Here is a 7,655-nt window from a genome sequence, read left to right as displayed (position 1 = left end):
GTGCCTTGCAGGCCGCTATGAAGCGTGCTATTGCAGCAACACTGAACCAGGAGGGCACATCTGGCAACCCCAACTCGCACAGTCCCGGAGATTTAGGATAGACTTTTAGTCGAGAGAGACCTCACTACCTTCTCCTCCCTGAACACCCCAGTTTCCCGTAATCCTGATTTTTCATCAGCTCTTGCACCTGGCTCCTTCCTAGACTGAGAAGAGGGGGTAATGTAGAACCATACAATAGCTTTTCCAAGGATAAATCATTAAGCCCTTTGTGCAATGTAAAATTGAATATGCAGTCCCTGATAAATCCCACCATCAATACTTCCAGCTTTGCTACTTGTCCCTATTTTCTCCTAATGTGGGAGGTGCCACTCGCTTGCTCACCCCATCCTAAACCCTAGTGTTCTGTTTTGAGGGATCTAGGGGACTTATTTCAAAAGCTTACAGCTTACTACAACAGCCGTGCCTACTCCTACACCACACCACCCGAACCAAACTAAATGGGAGCAGAAGAGCCCCTCAGGCATCTCCTCGAAACAGTGGGAGCTCCTCTTCCTTGAGATTCCTGAGACCTACAGCAGTATATTACAACAGGGGTCTACGTATTAACTAATGCTGCAATGATACTACATCCCTCAATGACTGCATACCATTTTTGCTGCCACCTCTACTACCTGTTGGAGATGTGGTGCCTCAGTTGGGGACTTCTGGAACATCTGTTCATCATGTCCCTCTCGCATGATATTTGGAAAGAACATTAAAAACATACTGGGCTTTCCCATATCTGTGGATTAATTTACAATTATACTGGGGTCTGTCGGTCTACCAGTCTCTTATATGGGCTGGTGTCACAATAAATTCCACAGGAGCAAAGATACACTCCCCGAAAACAGCGTCTGACAGTTAAGTGAAGAAACCCCACCACAGATAACTATTTACGAAAAGTATGGGGACTGATTAACAGAGTGACCACCACTCTTTCTCTATTTGAGGGACAGGCAATGTTCTGGGAGTATGACAGGACAAGGAGAAGGCTGAAAGAGAATATGAAGGTCTCTTAGCCTTACATCTACAAGTACTATTATCCCTTGATATTGTTGTAATGCATGCCAACCCAGAGAAGATAGAAATGTCCTCACCAGCCAACAGTTTCTAAAATTGTCTCCTTGTGGATCATATGGGGGAGTTATTCTCACTCCCCTTGAAGGTGCAGGAGCAGGAGACTTGTACCACACCTTGGAAGTAGAAGAAGTGAAGTATATCCAGTCCTTTAATAAAATAAGTGCCTGCTGCCAAAATTTGTAGAGGTAGAAGCAAACAAAAAATAAGGAGGTCCTTCCAATGTGAATCAATTAAGAACCGCGTTATCAGTGTTCTCCAAAAAACAGTTGCGCAGATAGTCAGAAAAAGTACCCCAAAAAAATAAGGGAAATTTCTTACACGGCTGTGCAAACGGAGCACCTGGGCAAACGATGTTTGGGGAGTAACAGAATGATCCAAGGCTCTAAATTAGAGTGCTCTGCAAATGCAGAAGTAAACAGCCACAGAGCATAGAAGAAGTAATGGCACTCGTGGTAAAATCCAGTTGCTTGTGCGGGTAAAGTGTGGAAGGGAGAAAAATGCGCTGCCGACTCAGCTACAGGGCAATGCTGAGCAGGAGCGTGAGGAATGGAGGAAATCTGGGACAGAAGCGGCGGCTTCTGAAGGCCACGCTCTGGACACGGTTGTAATGACAAACCTTAGATCTCCCCTGGACCAAGGAATGTACCGTCACTTTCCCAGGGCGAGAATATCAGTTCCAAACTTATGGAATATAACATATACACAGCACTTCCTAAGGTGGGCAAACTTTCAACACTCCCCCAAAGGCAAGGCAAGAAAACAATAATTTGCGCATCACTTGTGAGGAGTAGCGCCAACTTCCTATAACACAATTACCTGCTAGAAGGGAATTCACCCATCCTTCTACAACAGAATACTTGGCCAAGAAGAGTCCACACCTCCTGCTACAAGGAAAAGACGAATTGGTATATCTGGGATGTATTTATTAGTAAATAGCATCACACAGTAAGCCAAATGCACCTAACATAGCAGACTCCAACATATCAATAGTATGATTGCAAATATCAATCAAGACAAATATATATATATATGTATATATGTATGGATATAAGAATCAGAAAATAAGAAGGAAAGGAAAGAATTCAGAAAAGAATCAAGAGACATTAGCAGAGACATATCACCTAATGCTCCATTTCACCCCACTTTGCTCAAGGGGAGTCCATTGCTTGAACCGGGCGAAAGCTCAGAGGTGACACCAGCCTCTACTCTTCCGTGGCAAGCCACACCCCCTAGTTCTCATGAGAGCCAGTACCAGCCTGCTTCAAGGTGAGACCAAGGGTTGATCAGGCCCCTGTTATGACTAAAAGTCAAACCATGTACATTCCTCTGATAAGAACCAGTTCTCTCTAGTCAGTAAAATGCGAAAAACAGCAGGAAAGCAAAACATGCCCTCTTCTTCACAGAAAATGGCTTCAGAGTTAGTTAAGCCATGCACACAAAGGCCCAAAGCAAGATGGAATCAAAAAAAGCAAGGAGCACCTATAATTCTCATCCACACAACTTAACAAGCACCACTGTGCACACAGAAAAGTTTGAAGCAAGGTAAAGTCAGAAGGCAGAATGACATTAGACCACGTCAAAGCCAATAGGTCAAAGTCATAATTCACCTAACCCAAATAACATTATACACTTAATCCCTCAGTATACAACATTGAGCACATGTGTGCACCACCACCCACAAGACTGCACCTCAACATCCCATACCTTCTATTCTTGGAAAGACTATTCCACTAAAAGGCAGAAGAAAAGCAGGCATATGCAAACCCATCCTACATTAAGGCTAAGGTAACATAACACACTTAAGTCGGCACAGAATGGTGGTGGTTGAGGGTCATCATAGGGTGTCAGACCACAAAAGTGGCTGATTCACTACATTGCACCCCATGACCCTTGATCATCACCATTCACATATGTCAAAAACAAAATCTAGCAAATAGCAACTGTATTACATAACTGAAAAACAAAACTATCATTAAAGCACTGCATATCTCAATTGAGAGCAAAAGCATTTAAAACCACATGTCTAAATTGAAAGGCAAAACTACTAAAAAACACATGTTGAAACAGCAACTCATGTGTTGAAGTGGCTACACAAAAATACATAACTCAAAACAAATCATGACTAAAAAGCAACTATGATCGAAATGCTCCATTGCAAAACTGAAAAACTCATCAAAAGTATATGATAATCACTTTAGAGCAAATAAAGTCTGCATTCTCTAAATACATGTAAAAGCAATAACTCAGGTGCATCTAGAAATAGCTCATAGATATCTGGATACATGTTTAAATGAATACACAAAATAAATGAATCAAGCTTTTGAATGCTTCTAATGCCTCTAATGGTTAAAGTGGAAACTCTACTGCCAAGCTCATATATTGTAGCAACAGCTACAGGTCATTACTGTTCACTAACTCAGAAAATATCTACTCTGATTGCAGCAAAGCGTCTCTATCGGTTTTTTCTCTCTAAAATCAAAAACAGGCCTTCTGTGTGACAAAACACACAGCCGTCTCCCATCACATCTGAACTTCACGTTGATAAAACAGTTCTGGCAAAGCACATCCTGTAGTTCCCTCTTTTGTCTTTTTTTTGGGGGGGTTTTTCTTCACAGTCCCGCAAGCAGTCACCCTGTGTGAAAGACACACAGCCTTCATGCATGTAAAGTTGGCCTCACGTGAAGGAAACAGTTCCACACTTTGCTGATCCTGCTTTGCGTGGAAAGAAGCAGTCCATCATGCTCTCTGGTATATATCAGCAGCTGTATCTCCTTGACAAGGGAGGACCCCATCCAGTCTGGATAGCAACAGGCATCAGCCGCCACCGTCTGGTCTGGCTATCACTCCAGGCTTGGGGGGGAAAGGGGGGGAGGGAGGGCCCCACTCACACGGGAGAAGGGAGTCCCACTCACACGCGGAGAACTGGGCGAATCTGAAAAAGAAACAAGCATCACTCTTCTTGCAAAAAATATTTTTCAAAAGTACACTTCTTCAGTCTTGCATTTCTAAAAATACAATATTTTAATTTCTGTCTACATAGGTCTCATGACAAAATAGATTGTCTTTTAAATCTCCTTTTTTGTCTTGTTTAGTATTATCTATTCAATTGTTTTTAAGATTTGTCGCTTTTTTATTAAAAATCAAATGCATATTTTATAATGATTATATTGTGATAAAAGAAATCTTGTGATGCAAATAAACAGTTTGCTTTTATATAAATTGACGTTCTTTTGTATTGAAGTGTTCCATGAAAAGGAGTGATTTGTGAACATCTGATTTCGGTAGCTTGAATGAATAGAATGTGTGAATGAGTTAACAAATATTGTACCCAAAAAGGAAAACACATTTTTTACTACATAGGTCTCCTCCAGCTCTGGGGAATTGTCTAAGAATACTACCAACGCTTTAGCCTCTGAATTCTTGGTAAAATCTCTCTTTTTCTATACACAGCAAGAAGGGCTGGGGCAGTCTCCTCCTCTCACTTCTCTCACTGCACCCCTCACAGGTGCTGCCCCCCTTCACAAATCTCTGCGGACACTAAATGGCCCCTTGCCAAACATAACAAGCAGAGACTTCTCCAGCTGTCTCTAGCTCGCACCTTATCTCCTTCAAGGTCGGAGTGAACTGCACGCCTGCCAACTTTCCTGGTCCTATCCCTGCGCCTGTGCAAGCCTCCCAGACATCTAACTCCATGAAGCTGTCCCTGCCTACCGGGGAGAGGAGCTGGAATGACCCCTCCCATAGGAATTCCTCCTCGGACTTCACAGAAAGCCTGAACTCTCCTCAGAGGTGCTGGATGATCTCATTGCAAGCCTCCCAAACATCAATCTGAAAGACGCTTTCAAATGACCCACTTCCAGAACAACTCTTTACGTGACTGAGAGGAAAAACAGCTTTAACCTTTTCTTACCTCCAGGAAGACTTCACATTCTTTAATTTGAAAATGCTCCCCCATTCTGTCTAACTAATTCAAGCAAATTCTTAACTGTCATTAGTCTATCACCTCATGAAAAAAAAAACTAAACTGCTCTTGACATATCAAAAAGAAAAAAGCATTGGCAATATCAAAAGTCACATATCAAGTCCCATGCTACTTCTGTAACAATATCTGGGACAGCATCAGTCAAAGAAGGTATATGTTTGTTCAGTTAATAATAATCAACTGTCATGCGCCAAGAATTGTCACCACCTCAATATTTCAAGCCCTGACTGATCTCACTGATCCCTTCACGCCCATCTGGCATTCTGTACTGTTTCAAATTAATTTCCATTATAACATAGGGCACTTTCACTGGGAAATCTTGTGTTTCAAACTCCACTTCAGGACTTTCTATCAAATCCTGTGCAAACTGTTTTTCTGTCTGTACATGCCACTTAATAACCATTGCAATCTCCCATAGGCAAACTAAATTTTCTCTAACTCTGTTCTGTCCAGTATCTGTTGGTGCGCAAAAGCACAACATTTGTCCAGCATCTGAATTTAAAAGTAACCTTTCATTTCCCTGCACTTTCCTGTAATCATTGTACACAATCTGCTGTTCACATTCAAAATCATATTGTTGCATTCCTCTTTTGATGCAAAATGTATCACTCACTGTCATGTCTAATTTATGTCCGCAACCGGTGATCGTTAAGCCTAAAACATTAGTCTGTTCACTTTCCTGCACATTCCTTTCTGAATCATTCTGGCAGGTCAAAGTAAACAGCTTCAGAGCCTGGTGCACATTTAATTCTGTCTTCAAAGATCTATTTTCAAACTGGGCATCAACTACCTCTGTTTTCAACTCACTACGATCTTTTAGCAAATGCTCACATGTTTGATGCATATTAACGAACACATTTAAAATAACACCGCTGTCTCTGTCTAAAATGTCATTAATCTCCCGCTGATTAACACCCTTCATTGCAACTCTGGAGTCTTTAAACTCGAAGGAGTCCCACGCTTCAGAGTTATGCTCTGACATTTTACATTCACTTTGCAACTGAAAACATTTGATATGCATTCCTTAGAAAACACTTGAAAGGGATCCAGCCCTTTCTGCCTAACGTAGCAAGCTATTTATAAGCACTTTTTACAAAACACACTTAAACACACACACACACCAATTCTAACTCAGCACAATTAGCTCACTTCACGAGCCAGCACATCATATGGGCTACCCCATTCAAATAAATCAATTGATATCTATGAGTCTGCTTTCAATTTCTAAGAAACATATTTCTTCCCCTTTTAAATCAATGTTCAGATCCTGCAACCGACTACGCCAAAAATGTAATGACAAACCTTAGATCTCCCCTGGACCAAGGAATGTACCGTCACTTTCCCAGGGCGAGAATATCAGTTCCAAACTTATGGAATATAACATATACACAGCACTTCCTAAGGTGGGCAAACTTTCAACACTCCCCCAAAGGCAAGGCAAGAAAACAATAATTTGCGCATCACTTGTGAGGAGTAGCGCCAACTTCCTATAACACAATTACCTGCTAGAAGGGAATTCACCCATCCTTCTACAACAGAATACTTGGCCAAGAAGAGTCCACACCTCCTGCTACAAGGAAAAGACGAATTGGTATATCTGGGATGTATTTATTAGTAAATAGCATCACACAGTAAGCCAAATGCACCTAACATAGCAGACTCCAACATATCAATAGTATGATTGCAAATATCGATCAAGACAAATATATATATATATGTATATATGTATGGATATAAGAATCAGAAAATAAGAAGGAAAGGAAAGAATTCAGAAAAGAATCAAGAGACATTAGCAGAGACACCTCACCTAATGCTCCATTTCTCTCCACTTTGCTCAAGGGGAGTCCATTGCTTGAACCGGGCGAAAGCTCAGAGGTGACACCAGCCTCTACTCTTCCGTGGCAACACGTCTGTTCCACGGATGAACTTCCACCGAGCCAGTGTAGACTCACCTTTTTAATACACATTCAAAACCCAGCGAAGCTTCTAGCAAGCCACGCCCCCTAGTTCTCATGAGAGCCAGTACCAGCCTGCTTCAAGGTCAGACCAAGGGTTGATCAGGCCCCTGTTATGACTAAAAGTCAAACCATGTACATTCCTCTGATAAGAACCAGTTCTCTCTAGTCAGTAAAATGCGAAAAACAGCAGGAAAGCAAAACATGCCCTCTTCTTCACAGAAAATGGCTTCAGAGTTAGTTAAGCCATGCACACAAAGGCCCAAAGCAAGATGGAATCAAAAAAAGCAAGGAGCACATATAATTATCATCCACACAACTTAACAAGCACCACTGTGCACACAGAAATGTTTGAAGCAAGGTAAAGTCAGAAGGCAGAATGACATTAGACCACGTCAAAGCCAATAGGTCAAAGTCATAATTCACCTAACCCAAATAACATTATACACTTAATCCCTCAGTATACAACATTGAGCACATGTGTGCACCACCACCCACAAGACTGCACCTCAACATCCCATACCTTCTATTCTTGGAAAGACTATTCCACTAAAAGGCAGAAGAAAAGCAGGCATCTGCAAACCCATCCTACATTAAGG

General features: G+C 41.7%; 1 long non-coding RNA gene across 1 annotated transcript; it reads right to left on the bottom strand.

The window, feature by feature from the left end:
• Positions 1-2,025: 2,025 nt before the first annotated feature.
• LOC146853789 (uncharacterized) lies at positions 2,026-7,041 on the bottom strand. The gene is made up of 3 exons (XR_014981153.1): positions 6,909-7,041; positions 6,604-6,671; positions 2,026-4,051 (listed from the first exon to the last, which is right to left on the bottom strand). It is a non-coding gene; the product is annotated as an uncharacterized LOC146853789 (long non-coding RNA).
• Positions 7,042-7,655: the final 614 nt, after the last annotated feature.

The sequence above is a fragment of the Triturus cristatus genome, chromosome 4_1, assembly GCF_964204655.1.
Source record: "Triturus cristatus chromosome 4_1, aTriCri1.1, whole genome shotgun sequence".
NCBI lineage: Eukaryota > Metazoa > Chordata > Amphibia > Caudata > Salamandridae > Triturus > Triturus cristatus.
Note: the sequence above shows the minus strand (reverse complement) of the source record. Positions and strands in the feature narration are given on the sequence as shown.